Genomic DNA, 12,866 nt, shown 5'->3' with positions numbered 1-12,866 from the left:
ACACCATAAGTTAATAAATAAAAGGTTTTTAAAGTAACATATGTATATGTATGTGTGTATGTATGTATATGTGTATACATATATATACATATGTAGTGTACAAGCGTGATAATCATTTGTGTGCGGGGCAGCATGTGAGTGACCCTGATCTGGGGGTTAAGTGGCCTGGAGATAAAAAAAAAAAACAATAAGAAACGCAAGTAAGGTTGTAAATGACAGCTTTTATTTTAGAAATATATGGATATACATATACATAAAGTCAGATAGCTGCTAAACAGTAAAATCGAAACAGATCTGCAGAAAATAAATATATAAACTATTTCTCAGAGCGCTCTCAAAAAATTGCAATTGGATTTGCTCTAATGTTACATAAGTCCTGCTTAAAAGCATAGTAAGCAATAAATTCTGAAAATAACCAGTGCAGTGTTAAATAAATTCTGTGCTTAAAATATTATATATATATATAGAGAGAGAGAGAGAATAAATAAGTGACGAACTGACTTACTTTAAAAAAAAAAAAAAAAAAAACTGTGACAAACAAAGAATGTCGTCTGTGCCATGTGAATGAGTGGATGTGTGTCTTCTTGCATGAGAAGTAAATGCTGCTTTCGCTGGATCTTCTGAATGACGCAGTTTTTAATAGAGGGAGCAGCTGCTTGAGAGACAGGGTGCGGTCCATGTTTTTGCTAGACGGTTATTTAGTTCAAGAGACTGTGGAAACAATAGAAAAAGAATTTATCGTTAGTGTGATGACAAGAAAATCCTTTAAAATACAAAAGTTGTATGGTTGTGGTTATAAAGGAAGTATTTTGTCTGATTATGGGCCGTGAAGCCAGCTGGACTCGCTCGCTCTCTCTTTTTTTCTGTGTAGCATGCAGTTTTAAGCTATTCGTGACTTTAGAAAGGATATTTTTCGGTGTTTTGGACGTACCTTAAGGCTTCTGGTTAGGGTATTCAGGAGATCCTTCCTCTCGGACAGATCTAGTGAGAATGACTGGAGTTTCAGCCTGGGGACCTGACTCCACCCACTTTTACACACAGGAGTCCCATAGTCTAAAAATAGCACAGGGTGCTGCGAAAAGCAACTCTGAACCTCTCAGGATCATCTTTATGAAAACCATAAAATTAACAAATAATCAGTCAGGAAATAAAATATTTGTTAAATCTTGCTATAAAACAAAATCCAATAATTGTCTTGCCTCAACTTTAAGAACCATTAACGTTAATGGCTGGATTTTGAGATGCTGAATAATGAAAAAACAGATAAACTAAGTATTATTTCCTGTAACCTGGCTAGAAACTGTACTAGGCTGTTTTGAGTTAAAAACTGGTAGTTATTTTCCCAAAATAAAATAGATAAATAAAAAATGAAAGGAGGGATCTTGCATTTGGGATAGATTGTGCCTAAAGTTTAAAACCTGTGTAGAACTGATTTGACGATTCAGAAAAATTGTGCATAGGAAGTAGTCTAGATTTACCTTTGAGTCAATAAAGTCGACTAATTATTAGAAACCATCGTTGATTCTGATTTGTAAAAGAGAAAGTTCTGTCATTTCAACCCAATCAACATATTTAAGGAAAGCGTTTGCTGTGCATTGTGGAGGCATGAACTTTACTGGGTGGGCCTGTCACAACCAGCTGCAAAGAATGTTTGGCTCTGACTTCTATACAAAGAGAACCTGGAAGCCCTCACCAAAAGCTGTGACTCATAACATCAAGACGGGGAGCACTACAAGATGGACAAAGAGGCAGAAACTTATTTGCCCTGCTGCTGATGAAACAAAGTACAAAAGGGGAGGAGCATGTGTGCTAACATGTGAACTTTAATCAATGACGGTGGTCATCCTGGACTTACAAAGAGAGGCTCAAAAGAGACTGTTTCCTATGGTTACACCCAGTAAAAGAGTGCTTGCTGCAGTCAGGTAATGAACAAGGCTTTTTGGCAACAACCAGTTGAAATGATGAAATGTCCGAACTGTGGAAAATTTACTAAACTACTGTAGAACATAGTTAACTGGAAAAGTTAGCCTAAAAAAAAAAGGATAATAATAATAACAATAAATAAATAAATAATAGGATTAGTAACCTGGATTTCAGCCCAACTCATCATTGGACGTCAATATAATCTTTATTGTCTTAGGATTCTCAGCTGCAGCGGACATGCAGTAAAGCCTTATTTTCTTTTCAAAAAGTCATTCATCGGCGTCATCACTTATCTTCATTAGTTAAGGAAACGGTGTCTATTTATAAGTCTAGGAGAACGCTTTAGGCTTCAACAGTTTTCTCCTTCGAGCAAACATGCGCAAATTATAGTAACGTTCCATCCCATTCCATTCATTGCATAAAAATAAACATTAAATGAATAATTTGGCATTCAGCTGACTAAATGATTCATGGAACATCTCATCCGAGACAATAGTGAGGTAGAAAATAATGTTACAAGATATTGAATAAATGGTACCCCTCATTCGATAAAAATTATGTTCACATTTTTTATCTTGTGAAATCTTTAACATAATATTTTTAATTGGCCTTTTTGACGACAATTGGCTAAAAAGTCTTTAAGATTATCATCACAGGATGGCATGATAAATAAGTAAATAACATAAATAAATAAATAGATAAAAATAAGAGAAAAAGCAAAATTAATTAAATGAAACGTAATAGTAATAAAACGTTAAATTGATCTAAAATCTGTCATTCAGTGCCACTGGAAAAAGGAAGAGGATAGGGGAGTATTTCTTAGCACAAATCACGTTATTGATTTAGCAATGCGTTATTTATGAATTAACCTTAAGTAGTGAATTAATTCTTAGGATTTCTTGTGCGAGTAGTGTTCTTAAAGGAAAAAGAAAGAAAGAAAGAAAGTAAGAAAGATAGGTAGTTTAGGTAAGGGACAACCTGAAACTATTTGGTTGAATTGATAGTAAAAGTGGTTGTCCTAATTTCTAATTGAAGAGATCACATCGCAACATGAGTTTAGAACGGCAGTTATGGGAAGTTTTGTTGGATTAATTTGATCACATGCTTTAGGTCTTATTTTTTCTTTCCACTGATTTAGCGTTAGGTTAAGTATTTCACACTTTTGCTTCAGTCTGACATTTGCTTGGTGTGTGAGGGCACAGAGACGTGTATGGACCGTGTGTTTGACTGTGTTTGTCTTGTTTGTTTGTTTATTTATCTATATGGGCATGGCCGAGCCTTGAGAAACATCAACAAAGCCATTGGACTATTCTGAGTAAATTAACCAATTCAAATTCAAATTCAGGATCCTGAAACAATTTGGTTATAACCTCTAATTGATGAAGGACATCTTAAGAATTCATTGTACAAGGCTTCCTCTCCAGTGTTGCTGGAACTGTTATAAAACCCATGCATGGTTGTATATTTTAGTTTGATCATTTATACTCATTGAATTATTGTTGTTTGCTTTATGTTTTAATTTCTTTGTAATTTTTTCTCTGTGACACAGGTGGAGATGCTGGTGGCAAAGTGGATCCCACTCATTTCTTTCTCCCACACACATTCTTACTCTCTCCCTCTCTCTCTGTGTATGTGTTTGTGTGTCCGTGTGTGTCCATGTCGTGATGTCACTGTACCTTTAATTGCGCTTGCTGGTCGTAACTGTATGTGTCTGATGTTGAAGGTATCAGAGGCTAGGGTCAGTAAGAGCTAGGACATTTTTGTGCATAACCTCTAATCCCTAGGCGATCGGTTCGGGGAACTTCTGGTCCGGCCGGAGTGTGAATCTTCCTACCAACTATCTGCCAAGCTCAATTGGACTGCACAAGCCGAGAAAGCCTTCATTGGACCAAAACTACACACACGAAGATACTTCGCCTTCGGTGCCAGGCGTCGACTGGGTCCTGCTAAAAGTCACCAAAAGGAAGTGGACGGAACCGAGGTGGACCGAGCCATACAGGATCACGGAGAGGACGTCACACGCTGTCCGGCTGGACGGGAGGAGCCTAACCTGGAAGAGAAGCAGCCGACATCTGCCTGACCAGAAAAAGTACCCAAGGACCAGGACGAGAAGCAGCTGACATCTGCCTAACCAGAAAAAGGATCCAAAAACCAGGAAGAGAAGTAGCTGACTACAGTAGCGTGCCAAGCTACCAATTCTGCGGGACGAGGTAGCATGCCAAGCTGCCACCACATCCTGCAGGACGAGAATCGTGACATCATCACCCCCTGCAGCTGCCTGGAGCCAGTGGAGGGACCTCAACAGGGGGAAGAAGTAACCACCATACGAACATTCTACAAGGGTTATATTTAACACCCTCCATTTATTTTATCTGGGTTCTATTTCACACCCTCATTTATTTTACAAGGATTATATTTTACACCCTCCACCTGCTGACCCAATTATCCAGATGCCCTTGTTACTAGCCAATCCTAACATCTATTTGGGAGGGGAACCCTCTGATGATAGTGATGACTCTCATGATGAAGAAGATGATGTTAGAATGTGAGAATGTTCAGTGATTTATGTAACAATCCCTTCACCTGATCATTTCTATGAGTTTTTGATTGTGTTGTTTTTATTTTTTGACCATTGATGAGCTAGGCATGCTCACTCTGTGCCAAAAGGTGTTTGTCCCAAAATGGGAAGACATGGGGGAATTTTCCCTATTAACGTACGACAATTAGGGTTTTTCGCCCTCATACGGTGAGCATGCGATCCATTCATGTTGTAACATGTTCAGTTAAAAATATGATCATGTTTTTTTTGTATTAGTTTACTGCTGGAAATATGAGAAGCTGTAATCTGATTGATTGTTTGTATTTGTATTTTAAAACTTTGCTTATTGGATTCTTTTTGATGGAATTTGGTGTTATTGTTTTGATTTCTTATATCTTTATTGAACTCTTAAAAGAGTTCAAAAGGGGGATTGAAAATATATATCTCTCATATAAGCTCTTTCATATATTATTATAAGCTCTTTTATATGAACAAATATGTATCTCTCACTTATGCTCCTTATATATTATCATAAATACATTATTATATGCCTTTTCATGGAATCTTGTTATAATATCGAAAACCTCTCTGTGCCTTTTCTGCTCAAGCTGAACAGCTGCATAAGGGAGTGAAAGTGTTCCTTCCTTCATTTCCTCAATACAAGAACAACTGTCTTTGTTAGCAAAGGATGTTGCAGGATGTGTCCTGGTCATCTCAAGGTTGCATGTCCTTGGGATGAATTGGTCTTTCATTAACAAGGCTATTAGCTGACGTGCGTCTGCAGGTGCAGATGGCAGAATTACGTGTGTGTATGGCAAACTACGTATGTAACATTCCTGTAATCTTCAATAAAAATCAGCCGTTTTCAGCAGAACGGGGAGAGTCTGTCCGAAGCAACTGACAGGAGCAGATCGCGGGACCTGCTGTATGTTGCAAAGGCTCTCCCCCTCATGAGCGGTGAAAACAGTGTCTGGACTCCTCTGATCATTTGTCTCCTCATTCTACCAACTCAAAAGGTGTTTAACTCCATCTTCTCCGTACCCGTGCTTGGTCTAACAGAAGAAAGACCAACACTGTAAAAAAAACTCTTCAAATATAAAATGTTGGGGTTATTAGGAGCGAACAATTAGTAAGCTTCAACTTACTTTTGGATTCTTCAATAAATTCTGTAAATATGGGAATATTTACTGATTTATTAATTAATTAAGATATTCTTAGATATACGGGGCACCATTCCCCTTTAACCGGGGAAAAATTGAATCCAAAACTCTTATCAGTCTTTCTTGAAGTTCGTAGAATCCTTGGAGCAGAGACTTCTCTTCGACACAACAAAGCTACTGGACACAAAAATCTGAATTTTATAACATTTAATTAACAATTTGTCAAATGAATAAACAGTGGAATAGATGAATAATAACCATGTGATATGATTGAAGATGGATGTGTTTGCATGTGATGGAGGATGTATGAATGGGGTCCTTTGTTCTCACAAAGGAGTAGTGTGTGTGTGTGTGTGTGTGTGTGTGTATGGATTCAAAATGGAGTCTTGAATACAAGATGGCTGACCCCTTTGTCTGGCTAAAGTGTGGGTGGCAACTTGCACTTTAACTTCCAAAGCACTTAGAATCAGTAGTAACTTAACCTTAAATCACTCAAAACATTTCAAAAGATCATGAAACAACACAAAAGATTAATCACAAATTAATATCTTTTAGTTTCAGCCTGGCCATGACAGAAACCATTTTAAGATACCAAACAATGATCAATAAGCAGTTTATTCTTTCAAAATGACCCGACGGACGTGTTTGGGACGAAAGAGGAAAACACGAAGCTACTTTTTAAGCAATAGCGCGATTTTATTGCTTATTCTGGACTATAGAGGAAACGGGAGAAGAAAAGGAGAGAAAAAAAATGAGTTTTCTGATCACCAAAGCAGCAAGGCGTCCCCCGCTGTTATGACTTGACGGTTCTCCGTTTTTCTCCGCAGTTTCCAGCGTCATCCGTCGGTTTGATGCTTTCTCCGTTGTTTGGCGTTCACGAGTGTTTCTCCACGGGCTGGACAGAGACAGCAAAGTTTCTTTCTGTGCTGAGTTATAACTTACAGCGTGCTTGATGGAGTTGTTGCTTTCCTCCGCAGTTCTGTGTCCTCAAACATCAGCTGGAGGGGAGCAGAAACGAGCAGATCTGATGGGCTTGCAGTTTAGTTTCCAGCAGTTCCGTGGCTCAACTTGGCACTTAGAGCTTCCGCGTGCTCAAGGGAATCGGAGCGTTCGATAAGCGTGTCCTTACCGCCAGGTATCCTGGGCAAAAGAACGAGGTTTCTTTGTCTATGCTGAAGATTTATGGTCTTAGTTCGCGGGAAAAGCTCCACGGCTTCCCGCACATGCGCAGAACGTGTTTCTGGTACTAAGCGGTGACGTCATCACAATGCTTCCGTGTGCAAAGCATCATGGGAAATGAAGTTTCTTGGCGCTGATGTGATTATTTGCTTTTCAGAGCAATTTAAGCACAGTCATTTTGGAGAAAATCACTGCATAGTAATTTCCTCATGAGGTCAGACCCTCAACACTACAAAGCTAATATTTACATAACAAGTATGATTGGGTTGTGCAATACGGCAGCCTCTAAGGTTTATTTTAGGAAGATTTTTAAACCAAGTAAAGTTAGTAAAGAACACATTTCTATTGGCTGCTCAGAAACTGTTGGACTTAAAAGAGGCCTGTTGTAGAAGCAACTTGGTATGAATGATGCTTCCCTCCTTTTTGTCTTAACCAAAGAAATTCCAGTAATTGAGCAAAAACATTTATTTTTTTACATCACATTTTATAAAATAACAGGACACAAAGTGTCGGTACGGGAAGATGTGATGTGAGGATGCACAACAACGGCACCATTTAAGCTTGAAATAAGTGTAGCCATAACACTAACAAACCTCCTGGCCTTCTCAATTTTAGCAAGTTTTACACCTGCTCTCCAGCTACACCTTTGGGTGATGGATGACATGATGATCATCATATGAGGGTGTAGAAGGTGAGGCCGGTGCAGGTCCTCCTTCATAATGTTGACCAGCTTCACACTGCTGACCACTCCCATGTCATTGCCACCACAGTGAATGGGAAGGACATCAGGAGCTGCTCTTCCCTGCAGGGAGTGGAAAAAGAAGGGGAGAAGGTATTTCCACCTCGGTCTGCCCCAATCGAACCAGGAGACACGGACGTCAGGGAGGCCAAGGTTGTCTCCGAGGGTCTCTGCAGCTCTCTGGGCACCACGCCTCACGTAGCTGTCTCCAATGATCCAAATGGCTATGGAGAAAAAGATAACAGGTTTGGCCTAGCTGCTTAAACTGCAAAACCATACATGAAGTGGTCAAGACAGGTTCATGGTACTTACACAGGGTCCGAAATTAACACTCGCCACTCGCCAAATGCGAGTAAATTGCTCCATTTGGCGTGTAAATTTTTGAGCTCTACCTGCCACCTGGCGAGTAAATATTTGCACCAAATTAGTTATGTTTATCAGTCATCTTCCATGGATTTCTGATACTCCTCCCGCCTGCATGCAGCTTACACAAACGTACGCGAAACGTGAGCGCCGCATCCAACGTCATTTCCACCTATCCCATTCAATCAGTTTATCAAGTTAGCAGTTAGCTTCGTGTTAAAACTAGCGGTGAAATGTGGCGGTTTTTAACTGGAGTCAGCCAGCCTTCCAAAAGAAAACTCGTCGAACTGGAAGAAAAACCACCAGGACCAGTGGCAACCGGAAGATTTTGTGAAAAGTGGCGAACTGGAGGTGGCGGAGTCGTGAGACAATGGCTACATTATGATGGCCACGTAGCGTTGCTGCCTTTCACAGACAACTGTCCCTCGGCATTCTTCAAATATCCAAAAAATGCCCATACTTCCTTCTTTGAGGGATAATAAATGTCCCGAGTGCTGCCGTCTCCTCTGGCCATTATTTCAGCTTTAGCTTAAAGAGCAAGTCACCCCCAAATCACATTTTTTTGCTGATAAACTATATAAAGGAGTGTCTAATCGTGCTGCAGACACGTGTAGTCAATAATTTGGCAGTTCAGTGCATCTTGGTTAAAATTCACATATTCTGCCTAAAACTGTCAGTGTTGCACCGTCGTCAGGGAAAAATTCTGCACTGTATTTGAATTTAAATCTGCCACCACTATTGGCTAAGAGGTATGCTGTGATGTCATCTGGTACATTATGATGTCATAATGCCATTGTGAGCCTGTATGTGTGTGTATTTGTTAGTGGCTCCGCCCTCTCGGTCTGCCAAGCAACAGCATTTGTTGCATTTTTCAAACATGAAGTGGGAGTGAAGTAAGTTTCTTGTAGGGGGTGACTTGCTCTTTAAAGAAAGTTTTGGTCATAAACAACAAAGTGCGCATGTGCCGCCGGCAACTACAGCTGATACGGTGGCTGGTAAGGGTCACCGCACCTACACCGCAGCCACGGTAATCCACCGAGATAATAATTTTTTTTTTAAAACAAGACTGTTATTATTATTGTTAACTTTTTTACCGGGGTTTACTGCTACACCGGTTACCGTGACAACCCTAGCCCTGACACACTTTCAGATATTCTCATGGTGCAGCTGTGTTCTCCAGAGATCAAGGACTATGACCCAAATGAGGCTGTAATGCTTTGGCACAAAGACGGTGTCAGAAGCAGGAGGCCAGACTTCATGGACAGAAAACAAGGAGTCTGACTAGATTTCAGTGAAAGAGTTCATAAAACATCTCTAAAAATAAATAAATTGTAAAAATGACAAAAGAGTTGTTTTCCTTATTAATTGATGTTTTAATTATTTTGCCACTCTGTTTGGAATCAACATAATATAGAATTACATGCTTTAGGTAGATCTAAATCATTTAGAATTTTGGCCGGTAAAAGATATGCTTGGCCGGTAGATTTTCATCATCTACCGGCCAACTTGGCCGGTGAGTAAAAAATTTAATTTCGGACCCTGTACTTACACTTGCTGCTTTGTGTAGCCGACGTTGGACACGCAAGCTGCCATGGTGACCTTTTAACAGATCTCAGAAAAAAATGTAATAAAAGAATGAAACTTAAAAACTCCCAGACCTCATTTCATGATTGCTAATCAGCTATGGCTGATTTATTGTTTGGATCACAGTGAGTTACACTAATTCTAATATATTTTTATTTCTATTTTTATTATACATACATACTTTTTAATTATTATTTTCACATGGCTGTTATCGGGCTCTCTTGTTCTGGTTCTGATGATAATTCAGTTTCTTCCAGTAAGTTATCTTGTGCTTACTTCATCTGTATAATGTCTCTTTACTTTAGGTGAAGTTTGCTGAGTCCAGAATAAAGGCTAGTTGGCTGTACAAGATACAAACAAGTATTACGTTTTAGAAATATATGAAATGTACGGAGCCCCTCTGATGACATGGTCCAAAAAATAAATAAATTGTGGCCACGAAATACTATTTTGAGGGCACGTTATAGCTATTTCGTGGCCACAAAATACTTATTTGTGGCCACAAAATAGCTGCCCAGCCCAGATGTGCTCACTTGTGCACCTGTGAGCCGTGGTTCCGCTGGAACGCGTCTGCAGCTGTCATAGATCGACCTTTTTCCCCATCACTTTCATTTTTTAAATAGTAATTCATAAACATTCAATACCATTACAATTTCCTTTGATTTCATTTTAAATAAATATTTAGAGTCCCCAGGTAGCACATAAAAATGCAATTTAACGGTTTTCTTAAAGTAGAAACGTTTAACCTGTGCGGCCAGAGCGCTCTCCTTCCTTCTGCGCTGCGTAAACCTGAACTGGTAACCTACTTGTGTGTAATGTCTGTAGGGAAAAGCTATAGCCATGAGGTTCACTTTTGCCTCAGACCGACCATTTGCTGTTTTATGGTGTGGCTGAATCTGCGATCCGCTGCCATGTGGACTGGAATAACAAATGCTGCAGTAACAGGAGTTGTGGTCAGGTTCGGAGTCACTGGCTGGAGCGGACCCGACTTTAATACGTCATCCCAAAATAGAAGCTAATATCTTAATGTGGCGAGGCAAAGGTGGTAGGGGGTTTACTGGTACTAAACAGAATGTTAAGTAAAAAGATTAAAACAACGCCACCTTGGGAATTTCACCCAAGGACAATAAAATTGGTACCTTTTAGGCACACATAGGTTCAATGCTCTCACAAAGGCGGCAGAAACAAGGTGTACGCACAGGCCACACTTTTATTTCATGTTTTGTTAAAAGGACAGCAATTTAAACTACTAATTTAAAAATAGAAAGGAAGAATTAAAACAAGGGAAAGAAAATAATTAGTATTACCAGGCTGGAGCTTACCAAGGTAAGGTGGACCCACTGGAGGTTCTAGCAACAGCACAAACTAAATACTAAAAATCACCCGAAGCACCAGTGAACAGTCACACAGATGTGAAGGAGGGCCCACACCAACTCGCACACAGAAGAACCACTGCCACCACCCTTGGCTCCAGCCTGGACAAAACAAATCAAAGTTAAAAACCACAATAAAATAAACTCTGTTAAAATGTACAATAGTGCTCCAGAATCCTCTTGCGTCAGAGGGGAGAAAGGATCTCCCTTTCCACTCCAACCAACACGCTGGGTGGGAGAACGTCTGGCGGCGGAGCACCAGCACTGGTTAAAATCCTCGGTTATGCTCCGAGTGAGCGGCGGCCCAAACAGATCCCAATAGGTTGGTCCGCTCTATCGAACCGCTCCTCGGTTGAGGGGGGAGTCACAGCAGTGACTCAAAAACACTTTGTCATAGCACCACAACACCTTGGGCCCTAAAAAGAAAAAAAAGTAATAAACCTTATTAACCCAAGAAAAGATTATTCATACTGGGCGTGCCGCACATACATACCACGCCGACAGCAATAGATCACCTAGAAGGCAAGCACGCTTCTTTTCCAACAGCACGCGGTAACGTTACAGCTTTCATCAGGCTTCCAAATGTCGCCTCTGTCTGTATATAGCCTATATCAGTTATCACCAATCTGCTTTTTAACAGCTGATCAGAATACTCACCGCGATCCACACGCATCCAGTTTACGCTGCCACTGTTCCAAAATACAGCTTCTGTTTGGGTAGTGCAGCTACTTCCGTAAACAAGGAAGGAAACACTGCCCGAGTCTACTTTTTATACCCACAGCTCCCCTACTGGTGACTGGCGGGGTCAGCAGATTACCTCATCCTGCTATTCCGTGGCCACAAATAAGTATTTCGTGGGCACGAATACGTATTTCGTGCCCACGTTATAGCTATTTCGTGGCCACAATTTATTTATTTTTTGGACCATGTCATCAGAGGGGCTCCGTAGAAATGTATTTAGCCTGCTAATTTATCTCAAATACTAATAACTACCATATTTTCTGGACTATAAATTGCACTTTTTTTTCATAGTCTAGCTGGTCCTGCGACTTAAACTCCGTAACGACTTATATACCAAATTATGTAGGCTATACCGCGCTGCTGCAGGCTGGCTCTGGACCAGGAATGAGATCCCCTGCCCCGCTGGGAATAAAAAACACACAGCCATCACCTGCTGGAGCCTGTTGCACACTGGATCTGGCCCAGGTTTCAGCTCCTCTGCCCTGCCATCACCTACTGCAGCCTGTGGTGCACTGCTGCGGACCGGTTCCGACCCGCGACTGAGCTCCCCTGTCCTGCTGGCAGGGTTTCAAACACCGCCATCCTCTACTGGAGACCGTGGCGCGCTGCTGCGCCGCGTTGTTTATTCTGTTATTGTTACCAGTACTTGTCATGCAAAATGAAACGCTTGGTCTCAGATTTTGTAAGAAAAATAATAAAATGTCCCCCCAAAATGCGACTTATTTTCCAGTGCGACTAATATATGTTTTTCTTTTCTTCATTATACTTTTTATGGCTGGTGCGACTTATACTCCGGAGTGACGTATAGTCCGGAAAATACGGTACGTTAAAAATATTGAAAACTTGCTCAAAGGAAAATATATTTTCATTAAGGAAATAACTTATAAACTTACCGATTTAATACTTTTTTATTCACAGAAAGATAGTTTTCATGAAAAAGCGCCGCAAACCTCCACACAAACTCCGTGTGAGCTTCAGGTCGCTGGTGTTCCACAGAGTTAGCTCCGGTTGTAGCTAGGTAGCTACCTCCATTAGCTTATGTCCCACCTCCGCGTTAGCTTTGGATTATCTTCAGGTTAGCTTGTAGCTAATTCGACCGGGTGGCGTCCTTTGATCCCAGCCTTACAGCTCCACCTCGCTTCCCTTTTGTGGAATTGTCTGGGCTTGACGGAACCTGTGACACGGTCAAAACGGAGGTGGTAGCCACCTCCAATTTTTCTTCCAGAATGTGTTATCGGGGCTATGGAAACCCATTGTCCATATAT

The 12,866-nt window shown here is 40.6% G+C and overlaps 2 long non-coding RNA genes across 2 annotated transcripts; both read right to left on the bottom strand.

The window, feature by feature from the left end:
* Positions 1-676: 676 nt before the first annotated feature.
* Positions 677-2,527, bottom strand: LOC139065613 (uncharacterized). Its single transcript, XR_011518592.1, has 2 exons — positions 932-2,527; positions 677-711 (listed from the first exon to the last, which is right to left on the bottom strand). It is a non-coding gene; the product is annotated as an uncharacterized lncRNA (long non-coding RNA).
* Positions 2,528-10,695: 8,168 nt separating this feature from the next.
* LOC139065591 (uncharacterized) lies at positions 10,696-11,624 on the bottom strand. Its single transcript, XR_011518572.1, has 3 exons — positions 11,518-11,624; positions 11,354-11,455; positions 10,696-11,276 (listed from the first exon to the last, which is right to left on the bottom strand). It is a non-coding gene; the product is annotated as an uncharacterized lncRNA (long non-coding RNA).
* Positions 11,625-12,866: the final 1,242 nt, after the last annotated feature.

The sequence above is a fragment of the Nothobranchius furzeri genome, chromosome 2 (genome assembly GCF_043380555.1).
Source record: "Nothobranchius furzeri strain GRZ-AD chromosome 2, NfurGRZ-RIMD1, whole genome shotgun sequence".
NCBI classification, from domain to species: domain Eukaryota; kingdom Metazoa; phylum Chordata; class Actinopteri; order Cyprinodontiformes; family Nothobranchiidae; genus Nothobranchius; species Nothobranchius furzeri.
This window is presented reverse-complemented; position numbering and strand designations above follow the sequence as displayed.